The sequence below is a fragment of the Lissotriton helveticus genome, chromosome 8 (genome assembly GCF_964261635.1).
Source record: "Lissotriton helveticus chromosome 8, aLisHel1.1, whole genome shotgun sequence".
In the NCBI taxonomy this organism is placed as follows: Eukaryota; Metazoa; Chordata; class Amphibia; order Caudata; family Salamandridae; genus Lissotriton; species Lissotriton helveticus.
In genome coordinates, this window is record NC_136069.1 from 363,006,428 (window position 1) to 363,026,010 (window position 19,583).

Here is a 19,583-nt window from a genome sequence, read left to right on the forward strand (position 1 = left end):
GTCATGACAGGAAATTGGAAATTAATTCCTCTAAAACAAAGGTCATGACAATCAATCCCCATAAAGGTTTTAATAAAGTTTTTAAAATAAATGATGAAATTATCGAAGAAGTCCCTAATTTTAAATACCTTGGTATCATTTTAGATAGTAAACTAACATGGAAAACACAACTAGAAAATGCAAAACTGAGGTTGACTCAAAACCAGTTCCCAATTTAAAAAAAGCACAAGAACAGTCATACTAAATCAGTTTCACCGGCCATTGAACTATTTAAATGTAAAGCACAGTCATCTTCCCTCTATGGAGCGGACCTTTGGGGTTATGCACTGAAGGATACTTTTCTAGTTCGCGAGAACTCCTTCATTAGACAGCTCCTAGGTCTACCTGGTTCCACACCACTGACCCCCGTATTGTGGGACCTTAATTTCCGACGCACAGATGACTATGCCTCTCTTCGCCCGTTGCTTTACTGGGTCCGTCTATGGTCTACAGAGGAGCTGGTAGACTACAGAGAAGCACTGCGAGAGATAATGGTCATAAAAAATATCACTTATCTGCCATGGTTAGTGTATGTTGAAAGATGGTTTGGAAAATTGGGGCTGAGTAATTTTTGGTCAGACCCTGACTCGCTAACTAATAGCTCAAAAAAACTTCTGAAACGAAGGTATTGGGAGTTTATAAGCGATACAGTGCTAGACAATCCCAATATAGGAACTCTAACCTCAAAATTTTTTGAGGTAAAAATTAATATGCGATAGGAGCCTTTCATGGATGAAATCTACCCCCCGTTCGCTAAAAGTCTATATCTAAAATTCAGGTATGGCATTTTGCAAACGAGGGACAGGACAACCAAATGGCACTGTAACAAGGGTGCAAATAGGAATACTGATCCGGTTATATGTGAGCTTTGCGAAATGGGGTTGAAAGAGGATGAATCTCATGTATTATTTATATGTCCTGCATATCTTAACGCAAGGAAAAAATGGTTAAAGCCTATATGCAAAATGTTAGGCCTCCGCCACATTAGGGTTGGGCTCAGAATATTTAAGGGAGATACCTCTCAACCGATAGTCTTTAGTCTGAGCCGTTTTCTCTTATGTGTAGCACTGATTAGAAATAAAAAAGGTCTTAAAATCTAAACCTTATCTATTCTTATAATGTATTTTTGTTGGCTTGAACTGAATTTATAAGTTAAGTGCAGGGGCAAAATGAACTGGTTTGTTCAACATTATATTGTTTACTAAATGGTAAAGTGTGCTTGTTTTAGCGATCCTGGTGCATCTTTTATATGGAAAATATTTTACTGTTTCCTTTATATTTATTGAGTGATCTTGTCAGATGAGGTAAGCCGACTGTGACGAAACGTCTTCCAATTTAAAATTTCTGGGACATGTAAAAGAATCACGTGCTGCTAATTGTACTCTAATTTAACTGTGATGTTGTATTTGTTGTATTTTCTTTTTTAATTACATGTACTGTATCTTATAAGGTTTTTAACCGAATAAAGATCGAAATTGAATCACACAGCCCCACACAGGTATCACCCAAACTACCCTTCACCCAACCATCCAGTGACTGCTGCTGTCCCTCAACCCATACTCTTCTGGCTGGTCTCCATTGTCACTTACCAGGGCTTCTATCATGGGGAACCACTCTCCCTGCACCTTTCTTCTAGATTTGATTGAAAATGTATAAAGCGCGCGATTGCCCAAGGGCTTCATGGCGCTGGGTCCAAAGCACAGCTGATTCCTCGCCATAATAATGTGTTGTCTTAGCAGGTGAAAAGACACATTTGTACGGCTTTTCTAAACATCAAGAGTGAAGGACTGCTTTTTATTGCAAACGGGAGAAGATTCCAGTTTTTGGCAATCCACAGCAGGAAACTTCTCCCTCCCCACCTCATCTGCTTAAACTTAGGGACCTGTAGAAGTTTTTTATGTGCCAATCTCAGGCTTCTGGTCGGCACATACCATTTCAAGTGTGATCTCAAGAACTGTGGTCCAGTCCCATGCAAGGCCTTAAAGGCTAGGCACCGAGATTTTTACATAATCTTTTTTTTCATGGGCAACCAGTGAAGGGCCCTCATCCTATGGTCAATTGGCTCATGTCTGGGAAGAGCCAGGACCAATCTTGCCGCAGCATTCTGCAGGCGCTGGAGTTTTGAAAGAAGTTGGGCTTGGATACCTGCATATAAGGCGTTACCAAAATCCAGTCTAGATAAGGCCAAAGCTGTGACCAGCATTTTTACGTGGGGAATGAAAGGGCAGACTCTTCTAATCATCTTTAAAATATAACAGATGGTCAAAGAGAGGTTGTTTAACTGGGCATTGAAAATCAATTTGCTGTCGAATATGACTCCTAGATTTTTACCTTACCCACTGGTACTAGGCAGGCGCCCAGCCTGGCCGGACACCAATTAGGAGACCAAAAATCTGCCTTTCATCCCAACAGCATAACCTTGGTTTTGTCACAGTTCAGCTTCAGGCAGTTAAGCTGCATCCACTGATCTACCTGCGTCATTGAACCGCTCACCTGTTTCCTCCAAGTTGCCTGTAACCGACACCACTATTTGGGTGTCGTCCGCATATGATACTGGAAGAAACCCATGCTGCCTGATAATCTCTGCCAAAGGGGCAACATAAACATTAAAAAGCGTAGGGCTCAGGGAAGAGCCCTGCGGTACTCCACAAGGAGATTTAAATGCTTTGAATGTAAACTCTCCCAGATTGACCGAAAATGATCTGTCTTTTAAAAAAGATTACATCAACCTGAGTGCAGAATCTTGAAGCCCTATATCAGCTAACTGGACACAAAGTATCTCATGGTTCACAGTGTCGAAGGCCGCTGAAAGATCCAATAGAATCAGGACAGCCTTCCCTCTTGCGTCTAATATACTCCTGAGTCCCTTTGTTGCCGTAACCAATGCAGTTTCTGTTCCATGCTCTACCCTGAAACGGTATTGTGATTGATCTAAAATGGTTTTGTATGTTATAAATTCTGTCAATTGGTTTTCAAGCAGTTTTTCAAAGACTTTAGCTGGAAATGGGATTCTGGATATTGGCCGGTAGCTGCTGGGTAGTTTTATATCTAAATGTGCTTTTTTTAATGTGGGAGCACCAAAGCTAGCTTCCATGTATCTGGGAATATGCCTGAGTGAATTATCTCTATAAACACAAGGCTTAGTTGTTCGCCATGAATTTCTGAGAATATGTGCTTCACTTTGGTTGGGCATGGGTCTGTTGGACCCCCGGACCTAATGTTCTTTACAGTGCAACGGATCTGTTCTGCTGAGGGGTGTAAGAAGCAGAACCCAGTTTTGGAAGTAGAAAGATCCATGCCCTGCTTGAGGTCATTGACTAAATTACTGGTATTATTGTTACTCTCAAGGGATATGAAACTTTGTCTATAAAAAACTTTCCAAGCAGCTGCGTAGCTAAGGGGGGGCGAGGGGGGCGGACCGCCCCAGGCGGCACTGTTTTGGAGGCAGCAAGAGCGGCACTTGTGGCCCGTTGTGGCAGCCTTCACCTTCATGATTTATTCGGGGTTGTCTGACAATTTGCCAGTCAGTGTCCCCAGCCTCACTGAGGGGATCAATGAGGGTCTCGTTTCATAAAAGCAGCCAGTGGGCAGTGCTTTATATTTCCCTGCTTTTGTGCTCTGCCTGCCGAGACAATTAACACCTAGCTGTCATGTTGGCTGGGGCTGGGGGAACTCAGTTGTTGCTTTAGTGACCCGGGTTCGGCTGACTGGCGCCGCGTATATATTGTATCGACCACTGCGCACTGGAAAAATAACTTGCTAAGTGTGGTCCCGGGAGCGTTCTGGGAGTCACTGATGTGGGACTTCATCGGCTACGTTGGAGTTTAAAAAATAAGAAATGTCTATCTTGGTCCATGCAGCAGCACAAGTGATTGTTTTCTTTCTCTCTTGCACACAAATGACACCGCAGCTTGCGTGTGACCCGGTAGACACCGGGTGGTGGTGTCAGAGTTGCCAGCAGCAGAGAGTGGCCATGGAGGACGTGTAACAGTTCAAGTAAAGTATTTGGAGGGCATGATCATGGCAGCAGCAGCAGCACTAATCTCTGCTGATGATCGAGGACAACCAACAGAACATGTAACACCCCTTGACAATGGTGCCTGCATGGCAGACTGAAACACTGCCCAGCCGCTGCGGTGCTTTTTCACACTTCTTTGTTTGCTCTTAACTATTGCCGTGGAGCCTGCAAACAGAAGCAAAATAGGACCTGTTCTGTTCAATGCGACTAGAAGCCTGGAGCTGGCACGACGCTCGAGAGGAGCTGGTGGGGGAGAAGGACTCTGAGTGCTCACACATTTTAAAGTCTACACAAAACTGCAGAAATCGGACATCAAGCTGCCTGCATGCTTTTTATAATTAACCATTACTGTTGTATTATGAAATATTTTGTTTACTCGCATGGTTGTGCAGCCTGCATCAGATTGTATGTGTCTCACAACTTTGGCTAACCTTGCCTTTTACTAGAGCTAATTGTGTAGCTCTGTGTGACAGGCTGCAGCTGGTGTGATTGTGCCGCAAGTGGGGCTGGGGAAGTAGCAGGCGGCGCCCCAGACAAGGGCGGACCGCGCAGTCACCTAATTATTTTTATTGATGACCCTATTTCTTTTTTAAATACAGCCTGTGACCTATGATGTGACTCTTCTTAGAGTTTCTTGTTGCTTAGATTGGTGTAATTTCTGATACTTGTATGTTTCCCTCGTCTTTAATTCTTGATTTTGTTTGGGAGAAAGTGTCACTCATGGTAATTGAAATGTCACTCATATTTACACTGAAATTATGAAAATGTCACACATAGCTATCTGAAATCTTAGCAGCTATGAGTATTTTTTAAGCCTTCTCACGGCTCAGAAGTGGTAGTTTCTGATATTTATTTCTTCACATGGACATTTGTGAGAAACTGTTACTCAAGGTGTCACAAATTTGGAACTACCAATATCACTCATGAAAGCAATTATTCCATAGAAATGTCACATTTATCAATCTGAAAACTTGACAGCTGAGTGTAATTTATGGTATTTATATGTTTTTCTCGTCTTCATTGCTTGATTTTTCTCGCAGTGTCACTCATAGTCATTGAATGTCACTCATAATTACAGAGAAATTCAGAAAATGTCACACCTAACCAATCTGATACCTTGGCAGCTATGAGCACGTTGCACGCATGGTGGTGTGGTGTGCGCGCCGCGACAGGCCGGTCATCCGGAAGTCAGGCAGTCTCTCCTGGGCAATGTCAACCTCCAGCGCACATACAGGGGGCGGCAATCTGAGGGATAGCCCCGGGCGCCACAAGCTCTAGCTACGCCGATGTTTCCAAGAGTGTTGCAGAGTTCTGTACTACTATCCATTTGTTTTCCAGCCGGAAGATTTGCTAGTTTTTTGACTGTAGCAAAAAGCTCCTTGCAAGAGTTCTTGGCCTCGGTAATTTTTTGTGTTTAATAGTTGCTTTGATCCCTATAATCAATTTTTTATATTCCGCCAGTGTTTGTGCTTATTCACTTTTCTTATCTTGGTCATAGTTCATTCTCCATTTCCTTTCGGCCCTTATGCAGATTTGCTTTTGTGTCCTAAGTTTTTCCATGAACCATGGTTCTGATGGATTTTTCCTCCTAGAAACAAAGCTTTTTGTTGGGGCTACAATATTGACTGCGGACTTTATCCATGAGCAAAGCCTAGAGTCAGTAGAGTGTCCCTCCCACTACCAGGAATATGATCCCCTGTGCCAGTTTCCCAATGCACCACAGGGACACAGCGCACCACTGAAGTAACCTCACAATCCTGAACCCCTGGTGTATCTCAACCCCCTCTTTGAAGCAGGGCCCAACATGTATATGCATGTACCTCACCCTCAGTACTGGACACTACATTTTTGCTGCCACCATCTGAGCTGGGCCCAGCCCTATTGGCTTCCCAGTCCAGTTCTCCCATTTTAAACTCACGGTCTAACATCATCCTTTTCTCCTTTTCTCCTCCATAGCTAACTTAAGCTTCTCCAGTTCCATAGCAACTCTCCTTGCTTCCCGCCGGACCTAATGCTCCTCTAGGGACAAGGCACTGCTGCCTGGTTTAGTGGGTACCCCCCTCCCAAAAGCACATCTACCCTTGGAATAGGCTCCTCTGCTTCCATGTCAAGATCGCCAGACAGCTCACTAGCATGTCTGGCTGCTACCCAGGCCCCCAGCTCCTTTTGTAGCTCCTCTTTTCTTCTGAGGCCCCTGATTTGGATTTTGAGGTTTTTGCAGATTGCCTTCAATTCCTTCACATTGTAGGTTTCTAACCTTTCCCTCTTAACCCCTTGGGCGCAGCCGCGATTCTGCGCCTGTGTGGCCGTTTTAATGAGTGGGCGGGTTCATTACGGCCCCCATCCGTCATCAGCACATGCCCACCGTGATGCATGACGGACGGGGGCCGTCATCAGCATGGAATGGGTTAAAGGCCACTTTCAAGGATGCAGCAGATGATGCAATTGATTCAGGCATGTTGTACTAGAAAGTTCAAGTTCAAGACCGGTGGAAAGCCAAAAATAGACAAAGAAAACTGTATGTGATATTTAACGGTCTGCAATATGGTAGTAGTGCACACCAATCACTGTAAATCAAGTGCAAATGCAAGTCCTATCCTCACCGCTGACAACCAAAGTTAGAAATGGGGGTCTCTAGTTTGTCCAAATAGGGACCCTTCTTCCTAGTCAGGCTAATGCAGTTACACTCCTAAAATAACCCCAGCTCACCCCCTTGGTAGCTTGGCACGAGCAGTCGGGCTTATTCTAGTGGCAGTGTGTAAAGCATTTGCACATAACCAACAGGAGACATCACCTTGCACTGAGGCACCGTCTTCTCACATCCCTACAGATACTTTCCAATGTACTCCCATCTTTAATCTGTCCAGCCATTTACTCAGCTCAGAAGAGATATCCTTAGTTAGTAAGGGAATCATCATTTGTTCCAACAGAAAAAACAGATTTCTTTAAATTACAATCAGAATTACATAGATACATCAGGATAATCAGGCTTAAACACTTCTCTAATGCAAATACCCCCACCCTCCTCTGCGTCCCTTCTCAGACCTGCCTCTTCTTTATACCCACCCATTCAGCAATGCCAGCAGATATTCTGGTGTTCAAGAAAGGAGTACTTAATAACATTAATAACTTAACAACCATACAATACATTAATATTTTCATCAAGGTATTTGTTCCCCTGCTTGACATGTATGTATGTGACAGCACATTTATGATCACTCTCATTGAAGGCCTGGATTTTGACCTCATTCAAGTGATACTAGTGACTCTAGATAAAGAGTCACTTTACACAAATATTGCAAAACGAGAGCATTGAAGCCATCTAAAGGATCCTTGACAACGTGAAACAACCTTTACAATGCAACTTTTACAACGCACTACCATTACAACGAAACATTTACAACGCAACATCCATTACATCGCATGCCATTACAATGCAACCATTACAACGCATGACTCTACAACGCATACCACTACAAAGCATGTCATTACAACACATACCATTACAACGCATAACATTACAACGCATAGTACCCTTACACTTTCCAACACTTACCCTACTGTTACACCCCCTGGAGTTAGAATAGTAATTTTTACCCCTACACTATCCAACACTTACCCTACTGTTGCACCCCCCTGGAGTTAGAATAGTAATTTTTACCCCTACACTATCCAACATTTACCCTACTGGTGCACCCCCCCCTGGAGTTAGAATAGTAATTTTTACCCCTACACTATCCAATACTTACCATACATGCAATGTAATGTTATGCGCTGTAATGGCATGCGTTGTAAAGGTAGTATGCGTTGTGATGGAATGCGTTGTAAAGGTAGTTTAAAAAAATTAGTTGTAATGGCATGCGTTGTAATGGAATGCGTTGTAATGGATGTTGCGTTGTAAAAAATGCATTGGAAAGGTATGCGTTGTAAAAATATGCGTTGTAACGTCATACATTCCTTGACAACTGACCAGCCCCATTCACTGTGCCTACTGACTTTGTAATATAACTCCTGGAGATAGCCTTAACAACTAACTATTTTGTGTTCAATCAAAACTATTGCCAACAATGCTAAGGGACATCCATGGGAGCAGTTTTCGCTACAAATGTGGTTAATTTTTACGTAGGTCAATTTGAGGAAGACTATGTTGCCACAGATCAGAACCCATTGCGCGCTAAGATTCGGTGCTGGAAGAGGTACATTGATGATATTTTCCTATTACGGAAGGGTCCCTAACTGGACCTAATTTTGTTAATTTAATATCTCAACAACAGCCAACCCTTTCTCAAACTTACATCTAATTGTACCAATCATAGCCTTCCCCAGGCCCTCGCTGCAGATTGCTGGCTCCATTAGAATTGGAGCAGCTCTCTTTGTTACCCCATGAAATGGATCCAAAAAGCGAGCAGGATTCTTGTTCCCTTGCGAAGTTGACCAAAATATCAGAGTCAAGCAAGGTGAGAAATATGTGCTCACAGCGGACAGTACTCTGATGTATGACATTAAAACTGTTCATGTCTTCATCCCCCTAAGCTAACTCTGAGGCCAAAAACTTGAATTGACTTGCAAACAATGAATGTTGAAAACGTTTAAGGGAATGCATTTCAGCAATTTATTTCCACTCTTATTTCACAAGCTTTACTTAATCTTGCATTCCCCAAGAGTTAACTGAAGCAAAAAAAAAGGGTGTGTCATTGGGTTGGCATCTCTGTATAACACACAGAACAATGTTTACGTTTTCCATTTGCAACTGGAATTCTATGGATATGTGTGTGAAGGGCGCAGAATATTTGCAAAGCAAAAGTAAGAGAAATGTAAGTGCTTAAATATAAGAGAGTGAAGTGCATGTTTGGAGGTGGAGGAGTGTCAGAGATGCGAAGAAGCGCATTCGGGGAAGAGTGAAAAGAGGATGCTGAAGAAGAAAGAGAGGTGGGTGGAGATCTGTAGATGTACAGCATGTGCAGAAAAAAGAGGATACATAGCTAACATAAATTACACATAACTGAATGCCAAAACTCCTTCCACAGGTCTCAATGCTATTTAATTCACAGACCACAGTTTCAGAATTGAAAAATTTCCAATGTTAATTATTTATAACAAATTGTTGTTACTCATTTCTCTTAATCAGCCAACACCCAATGACAAAGCCAGTCATACTGACAGGCTTTAGGTGTATGTCAGTTGTCTGGATACAATTAGTTCTCTGAGAGAAACCAAAATACCGGTCAGGTGGCACACTATGGGATTCACAGAAATGTATTTGACATGTTCCTTTATAGAGAGCCCCCACTTTTTTCATCCCACTTAAAGACCTGTCTGCACATATTTCTATATGGGTTGAGGCCAGCAGCTGTGGGTACTTCTCGCACTCTGAGCATATTTTTCCAAAGTTGAATCTGCATGCAGTGCAAGACACTGGGCAAGCTTCCTTTTTTAAGGGCTAATGTTGACATGCTGTACAATTTACACATTACCGTAACTGTTGAACATATTAATGCAGGGAGATATAGGGCAGTTTTTACTGTGTTTAATATTTCCAGACTATACATTCCCAATGCGTTATAAGCCTTGTTTTATCACTACATTCATTTGCTATAAAATGCATCTTTTTTTCATTTCATTCTTGGGAGAAGGACTCACCCTGGACCCCAGGTTTGTCCATTGTACTTGTTCACATCGCTTGCTATATAAAAGTCATGCCCAATGTTTACACCCAACACTTTCAAATGTCACCAGCCGCCACTGTATAAAACACAATGAAAACCATCTCACTGTCTCACTATTTAGGAAACCCACTGAATGCAACACTTTGTTTCAGTACAAAAACTTCCACCCCAGAGCTCTTAAAGACGGTCTCCCTTATGGCCAGTTCCTAAGATAACACAGAAACCAGTACTATGAGGAAAAACTTCTTCAGACAAGGCACCATATTGAGTACCAAACTATGGGAAAGAGGCTACGCCAAACACTTGGTTAAATCACAATGAAAAGAGCCTGGTATACCCTGAGAGAAGAGATACTACAAACCAGAGTCAAACCGACAATGGACAAGATTGTATGTGTCACTACATTCTGCACAGACACGAACAAGATAGTGAAAATTATCAGAAAACATTGGGTTACACTCATGACAAAAGACTCCTTTAGAAAGGTGTTGTAGGTACAATGTACAGATGACCAGAGGTAGCCAGGAGGTATATTTCCATGTAGAAGGTTTATTCATAGGATGTTACAGGTTACAATAAGTCCAAAGGGAATCCCACCAGGAGTAGCATCCTAGCTACTCAGCCCACTCACTCTAACTGTCATTCTCTCCCTCCAACAGGCACACTAACATTCTACACACTCTCTCATCAGGCATTCCACATTCCACACATACACTACATCCATCTTGGCCAAGTAGCTAAGGGGAAGATACAATTAAGATAATTGCATTACTACATATCCTCTTCCCTTAGACAACAATAATTAACAATTATTTATAACTTCACAGGAAGTAAAAGGAAAATGGAAATACTGTGACAGAGAAGAACGTAATGAATAAGTAGTAGAAAGAGACTGGAATGAAGGGAGGGTGAAACAGTGCAAAAACAGAGTAAGGAACTTCATGCAAAAAGCTTCAAGGTAGCACATCCCCTTCCCTTGGGAAACAATTAATGGAGATAATCACTACATCGCAAATAAAACGTTGTTTGTAAAACATTGTGAGCACAACATTCGAATATTGAATCATAGAAAAGAAATACAGAGAAAGGAGAAAATAGGATAATAAGGAGAAAAGAAAGAAGCAAGATAGTAGATTTAACACTACAAATACTTGAATCCATAGGGTTCACTGCCCAAACAAGTATAGAATACAGACTCCATTGCGCACAATTAAAGTTGTAAAATGCATATCAAACTTCTAATATTATGTAAAAAAAATCTGATGGCATTGTACATAACATTTGAAGGTGGGTACATTGCCCATAGCGCAACAAAACTAAAGATGGATACACTGTCCATTACTAAAGATAGGAACACTGCCTGTCTATTACTAAAGATAGGAACATTGCCTGTCCATAACCAAAGATGGGAACACTGCCTATAACACAACCAAAATTAGAGATGGGTACACTGTCCATAACACACCCAAAGCCAAAGATGGGTATACTGCCCATAGCACAATAAAAACAAATATGGGTACACCGCCCATAGCGCAACTAATCAAAGATGAGTACATAGCTCATAGCGCAACAAGACTAAAAGTGGGTACACAGCCCATAGCGCAAATTACAAAACTAAAGATGGGTACACTGCCCATAGCGCTTAAAAAACCAAAGATGGGTATACTGCCCATAGCGCAACAAAACCTAAGATGGGTACATCGCCCATAGCGCAAATTATAAGGTTCACTGTTCGTTGGGCACAACAATTTAATGAGTGAACACAACAACTGCAAAAATAAACAAAACAACTTGTATTGCTACATGAGCACATGCACATAGTGATGTAAGGGTGTATAGTATGTAAGGCCTACGGTGCTAGACAAGCAAAACTAGGGGATTGAAATCAGTGAATAAGGGTGTGCACTACCCCCACTGAAGGAATAAATTCTTTTTTTAAGAAGGTCAGCTCCTATACAATAAATCCCTTAAGCACAAGTCCTAGCGCCAAGAATACACTAACCTTAATATAAACTAATCATGACTTAAAACTCTCACTATGGCACGTCAGCTTGGAATAAAGCATAGCACAAGTAAAGCTAACCTAGTATGCTTGACATAACATACTATGCACTTATAGTATAAAGCATGAAGCTCATAACTACAAAGTAACTTGATAAGCAAGCTTTAAGCAACCAATTAAACATAGTTTAAGAAGGTAACAATATTATGCAGTTAGTAATGACATGTGTGCATTATACATGGTACTGTAAACGATTTTTTTTTATTTAAGTACATATAGTACTCTAACAGCAAAATTATAATGTTTAAATCATCTGAAATAGCTGTTCCACAATTTGAAAACATTTACAGTAACCGTTCCACATGCTGAAATCATTTGAAGTGACTGTTCCACACGAAAGTAAAGAGGTGTTGGTGAGAAATCGTTCACCCGATCTGAAATGAAGACTGAGAATCAAGGAAGCTCACTTTCAGTCAGTATAAACACGAAGCAATGTTGAAGAACAGTTCGATATGTCAACAGGAATTTAAAGAAAACCAGAACCTGTGAAGAGACCTTTCATCACGATCCTAAGTAATTGAAGACAATCCAATGTTCTGGCAGAAATACTAAGTAAAGTCATGCCAATATTAATCCACGCTTCTCAAGCATCGGTGTCCGCGTAGACTTGAAGATCTTCAGGAAACAGTACTTCGACATGTAACTGCGTTTAGATCTAAGATTGTGGCACGCTTGTGGACGTAATGTCGGGTGGTTCACTGCACGCCTGAGCATTAGGAGGTCTTCTGAGCAGCGCACACGACGTCACTGAGGAGGTACGCGAAGGACTGAGGCAAAGTCTAATTTTCATTGAAAATTACATGTCTCAGCTGACTTGGCTCGTCAGTATCAATTAAGTGCATACAGTTTACTAAACGCAAATGAAGCAGATAATATAATTTAAGTCGAGTATGCCGCTTTTGTCCTTGCAGGACTATCGTGTACAGTAGGTTGCACTCTTCACATTATAAGCAGCCTCCAAAAGAAAACAGGCAATCATTAATTATAATTTTCCGTGTAACTTGAATTTGAAGTACAGGAAATAACAACGTTGCTTGGACACATGCTTCAATATATTCATGGCAAAACTTCGGTGATAGTTGCATAATAAAACCAATTTTACTTTCAAGAGTCGAGGTTTGTCAGTCTTCATTGTGGTACAGTGCAGCTGATTTGGCACTAAACAAATATATACATTTCCTCAGCAAGCTGGAAACTTGAATTTAAAAGGAATGTGAAGCGCCCTGAGCAGGCTGTCCTGGAGGTGGAGGACACTGGTGGGACTCGGGAGGGCGTTCTTTTCCTTATACTTGTTTTAAAAGTTGCTTTGCTTTGTTTCTTGTTCGAGTAAAGTTCATAAAAATTGTGTTTCCTCACCTCCTATAATCTTGTGGCTGTAGCACGTAGAGTTTCTTCAAGACTGTCGCCAAATTGTTGTAGGTATAATGTACAGATGACCAGAGGTAGCCAGAAGGTATATTTCCATGTAGAAGGTTTATTCATAGGATGTTACAGGTTACAATAAGTCCAAAGGGAATCCCACCAGGAGTAGCATCCTAGTTACTCTGCCCACTCACTCTAACTGTCATTCTCTCCCTCCAACAGGCACACTAACATTCTACACACTCTCTCATCAGGCATTCCACATTCCACACATACACTACATCCATCTTGGCTGAGTAGCTAAGGGGAAGATACAATTAAGATAATTACATTACTACAAAAGGCTTCCCCGTTTTCCGATAAGAAGGACAGACATATCAAAGATCACCTTGTTCACGCAAACTCAGACACTACCAATCAGCCAAATACCATTGCGTCCACCTTGGGTTTAGAACCTATTAGGGGGCACTACAAATGTGGAAGTTGTGTTTCATGCCAGTGCACCACTAATACAAAAACCTTTGCACGTGGTAACACCCAGATCACTTTACAACAACACGCAAACTGTGTATCTACTAACGTGATATATTGTGTGCGGTGTCTGTGTGGTCTGATTTATATAGGCCAGACATCTCAACAAATCAGAACAAGGATTTCCCAATCCAAGCAGCAGGATTTGTTGCTCCATTGCTCCTGCCCCTATGGTATCTCACTTCCTGGAGAAACAACACACAGAGGACAACATCAAATGGCAAGTCATCAAGAAAGCCATACAACCTCAGAGAGGTGGAGACATTGCATACGCACTACAGAAACTGGAATGCAAATGGATGGATAAATGTGACTCAATAAGGAGCGGTCTAAATACAATGCAGGAATAGTGTAAATTTATCACATTGATGAACTGACCACTTTTGCTTCCACTGACACAACAACTCTATCTATATGGATGGGCCCTCCCATAATGACACCTTGTGTGTAATGGTTCTAGTGTTTGTGTCGTGTCTATACTATTTATATTGTTTTCATTGTATTTAATTTTGAACATCTTCTGGATGTCTCTCCCAGGATCATGCCTTGTCTATATTGCCCATGTTATGTTTACATTGTGTGTATTGTCTTCACTGTGCATATTTTGGAAGGGTTGTACTGTTGCTTTATATGTCACTGGATAATTATCTTACACAGACATGTATTCCTCAGGCAAGAGTATTCATTGACTTTGTTCAATTTCCTACCATATGGTTCTCATAATTGACAAGCCCCTTTATACAGTGCAACCCTTGCACATGTGATTGTGAATACCCTGCCTTCCTTCCACGCTAGATTTTCTAAACACTGAAGACCTCCTGTAGTGTAGTTCCGATATTTCCAATAGGCTCTCCGCATTGGAATAATATGTCCTATAGATTAGACGTAGGACTGAGGTCGACTAGGTCTCTATCGAATATACTAAACTTAATAGTGAGTGCCAGCTAACTCAGAGGTCACTAGAAACTTTCTTGAATACACAAGAAGGGATTAGTTTCTGACAACCGAATAAACATGACAACTTTGTTTCCCAAGAATAAGAAATATATCTCTCAGAGTCGTGGAAACAATAGATAAGTAATTCACTCAGCCAATCGTGCATGCTTCGTTTCAACAGAGTTGTAGAGAAATAGAGACGGGCGTTTTCAATAAACAGGTTAATTGAACAGTCTTCTTTCTCATACAAGAGAAGTGAACTGCTACAATCGTTAAGCAGACTGCAAAGTATAATGCGTACAGCGAGAACAGTATTATAAAATAATACTGTAAAAGCATTATATGGTTTCTAAGCCATTTAAAAATACATACATAAATAGCATTGACTAAATTACTCAACTGGTACTTCAAAATACGCCTACCCCAATGTACCAAACCTAAGTCTAGTACGCGGGAAGAAGTAAGTATTGTGTAGCATAGGTTTAGTTGTTTTTGCCAAGAATCTACCCAAGGTTTCTCTAGGTTCTAATCAGCTCCATACCTTAGTTAGAATGAAGGATGTCTGGTATCTCGGTCTCAGGACTCGATTTCCCAACGCCCCGCAAGGGGAGCTTGGAAAGACTGGAGCTGTATTCTCGGCAAGAGAAGGGCAGCCTCTTGATCAGTGCGTCAGCAGGAGGGTCGGCTTCCTTCTGCACTTGCTGTAGCGAGCTGCGTCGGGCAAGTAGATAGTCAAACTGCTCCGAACCACCGTAGTTTGCCATAGCAAGTGACGGTATATTTAAACCTTGAAGGTGTTTAGGAATGCCATAGTTTGACGTAAAGTCGGGCATATGAATGTCAGGAAAGAACTCCTAGGGAATAGTTGTTCTTTGCAAAGTACATGAGTTCTTGGACAAATCAATATTCAAGCAAGAAGTTCCCTAACTGCTTAAGCCGATTTTCCAAGTAATCGTTGTGACATTCGGTACGGGTGGAAGTAGCCATGCCTGTATTTGGGTCGCATGGTCTATGCCTAAATAAGGGATTGATTCCTATGCCTATATAAGGGCAATGTGAATTGTACCTATATAAGGGCATGAATCGGGAAAATTCACTCGGAGCTCTAAACGCCACACAACACTCCTTGTCCATACACACAAGAGTACTGTTTTTTCCCTCATATCCTTACTATTCACCGTTGAGGGAAGCTCTTCACTGTGCTCCAGCATAGCCTCATCGCCAGAGCATCTATCTTTAACATTGCCAAGCATGGTTTGGCTCCCTCCATTGCCTACTATGCATATACATTTTTAATATCCTTATTTTTTAATAAATGCCTTTATATTTCCTTGATTTATGAGGTAAACAATTAGTTTGCAATATGTTGCATCTGATTGGGACCGTGCTACCATGACGTTCCATTATCCAGACCAGCTATTCCGTAAACAAACATGACACGCCCACGTAGGACTATAGTCTCGCCCACTGGCACGCTCCTCCACAAGAACGTTGCACGGTGATAGTATGGTTAGGATCATTAAATGGGTGATTTTTAATTGCCTAAAATTGTGACCAGTTTATAACAATAACTAGGGTTGAAGTTTGCCTGACCTGAAGATGACTGCCTTTTAGGCGAGCTGCTTCAGCCACGAACGATCCTTCGTCATCCTGGTGCTTAATGCAGCTTATTTTGGTGTGGCCAGTGCCCAAATGCAGCCCTGATCTGCCTACTGTAGTGGGATGGCCAGAAACGGGAAGAAAATGGCTGCTGATTTGCCCTCTGGGACAGGCTGCCTGCAGCCGCGAGGCCAGGTTGGGGAGACGGCCATGCTGTCTGCTGGTGATTGAGAGTGAACTGCACTGGGGCGAGGTCGCTGTGCTGTCGGGCCCCGCTGGCTGTGCCGGGCACTGATTATATAGCCAAGAAGTAGAGCAACGTGGTGCTGCCCCAGACATGCTAGTGGGGCAGCCCAGAACCTGCATGCTGGGGCCGTGGTGCTTGAAGAGCTGGGAGTGGCCAGCCATGCCGGCATTGCCCAGATGAGCGTGAATATGAGTGCGCAACAATATTGACTCTCTATGTGATCACCACTTAGATCTCGAAGAGTGCGGCCTGTGCCTATGACACGCCTGCACTGTGCCCATGAGTGCGATGAGCCTTGAGGGCAGAGCTGGGCCGGGGCAGCGGAGGCTGATTTGCGACCTGGTGTACTGGAAGAGCGATTGGGGACCTTAGCAGTTGAGCTGGGTGCCACGGGCGCAGCATGGCACATGGCCTTGCTCCAAAAATCCTGGCACAGGCAGAGGTGGAGAACACTGAGGGGTATCCCCAGGGGGCCCGGTGATCAGCAGGACCCAGCTGCTGCAGCGTTAGTCCACAATTGATGTGCTTCATTTGTTGCTCCCTCTGATTGGAAGGGCATAAACATTTGAAGCTCAGGGTGGTCTTACCTGGCACATTGCAACCTGGCTGCACGACTCTCACACTAGGCCGTGCCCTGCGATCGCTGTGTGAAGTAGGGTGCCTCATTGCATAGGTCGACTGTCTGACTCTCCACCATGGGCAAACAGACAAATCACAGCCCAAGGTGAAGCTTGATCTGTGGAAAACCCCTAAAAGTTGAGACAACAGTGCAGTGATGGTAGAGGATGGGCAGGACACTGCCATGCCGGAGATGGGCAACAACTTGCGACAAATCCTGTCTGACATGCAGCATAGCATCAACAAAATAGAGGGGAAGATTGACACCCTGTCCTTCCAGATGTATAGGATGTTGGTGCGCCTGGACAAACACGCCGAATGACTTGATATTGTGGAAAGGTGAATATCAGTGTTCCAGAAGAAAATATAACAGGCGTTCAACACTTTGCAGGCCAAAGTGGAGAATCTTGAGGGTAGGGCATGCCGCAATAACCTCAGGATGGTAGAACTGGTCAAATTCACTGGCAACATGGCGAAGTACATGGAACAACTCCTAATAGACCTCCTAGGGCATAAGACTTTCTCAGAGATCTTTGTAGTAGAACGCGCTCACCGGTCCCTGGCACCACTACGGGTGCCTGGGGAAAGGCCAAGCCCAATAATAGTGAGGCTACTAAAGTACAGAAACTGAGACGCAGCACTCTTCAAGGTGCTTCGCAATGAAAGTGAAGAGTTATCACTAGTTCAGGATTTTACGCAACAGGTTCAGGAAAGAAGCAGACAGTTGTTCAAGTTAAGCGCAAACTGCAAGTCCTCCACTTGAAATACAGTATGTTATACCCTGCTCACCTGCGGGTCACAGTGGACAGAAAATCCAATATTTTAGGAGTTCCTAAACAACTGCAGCAGTTTCTAAAACATGTGGCCGCAGGGGCTCGGCAACGTTCACCAAGATTGGAATAGGGGGAATGCGTGACATTGCAGGACCTCGATGGACAGGATTAGGGTACTCTGAATTAGGGAGCCTCCGCCAGGATGTTTTTGTTCACCATAGTGAGGATTGGATCGGGCGCTTGACAAATGGAAATCCTCAAGACCGGCGATTGATAGCCTGCCAGAGATATATACTACTTGACTCTACCATGGGGTGAGTGCTGCCCGCGGTGGGCGGGATTACATTCCAGCAGAGATCCATATGGCCCCGGCATAGTTTTTGCTGTTCACAGAGGAATGTGGGGTGCCGGTTGGAGAACCTCCTATTTGTCTATTCTAATTGGACTGTTTCAGTTCACCTTATGCATGATAGCATCCCCCTGCGGCATAGTGCAGCGGGTGGGATTGGCAGGGCAACATCTGTCCCCATGTGTGCTCTACAATGATTTTTTTGGGTTATGTTTTTTGGGAAAACGGTGGGAGGGGGGCATTGTTTCACAGCGTATGTTGCTGTGGATCACAGTGTGGGTGGGGGGTGAGTCTAGTTTAAAACAATCACTATATGAACGTTGGGACAAGACAGGTACTTGGCATGTACTGTGATACATGTGGCATTTGGCACAAGAGGTTGCATGATGGCAACTGATGGCATGCAGGAAGATACAGCTGCCGCTAGGAGTACTCTGCCATTGAAGTTACTTACCTGGAATGTCAGGGGGTTGAATGATTGCAGTAAGGTGCGCAAAGTGGTGGCGTATTCATAGCGGTATTGCATAGATGCAGCTATAATACAGGAAACGTATCTCGCCCCTAGCAGAGGAATGCTCATGTAGTGTTGTATGAGGGGGGACTGCTACGTGGCAGACTTTACTGCACCGGCTCAAGGTGTGCTGATCTGGTTGTGGAAGGGCTCTGGTATTAAACTGCGGGAAGTATGTGGTGTCATGCTGCTATAAGGATGATTTAGCGGCTCTTCTGGTGGGGGTTTGCAACCCCAATTTTGACGATCCGCAATTTCATCATAGTGAGCGATCCCGACTCACTTGATATGGGGACATGTTTCAAATATGGGGTGGAGATTTTAATTGTGTTTTACGCCCTGGCCAATACAGGGACCAACCGAGGCTACCCTTGAATGTGGCTCGCACCCTTAATGAAATTGCTGAGCTGTGCAGACTGCTAGACATTTAGCATTGCAGGTTCCCAATAGCAGTGTGATACACACATTACTCCACAGTGCATGATATTCACACATGCAAAGATTACTGTCAAATGTCTCAGAGTTTGGTTCTGCGGGTCTGAGCATTTACTGTGCACATATTTGGACCACTCACAGGTGTTAATGGAGCTGACGCTGGACAGCTCTAGGCCCCTTGCGATCACCTGGTGATTTCCACCCTAGCCTCTACTGGACGCAGTGCTCTGGGAGAAACTGGTGCAGGTGAGCCATGATCATTTTAACAATAACATAGGCACGGTGGGGAAATCTGCTAATGTCTGGGAGGCTTTTAAAGGTTATATCCAGGGATCCCGATTTCCAAGTACGATGTACTTAGACCTCCACGGGGAAGGTTGACTATTCTGGAGCCCGAGATAGCTGGCCTAGAGTGTGCGCATAGGGAGACGGCTGAG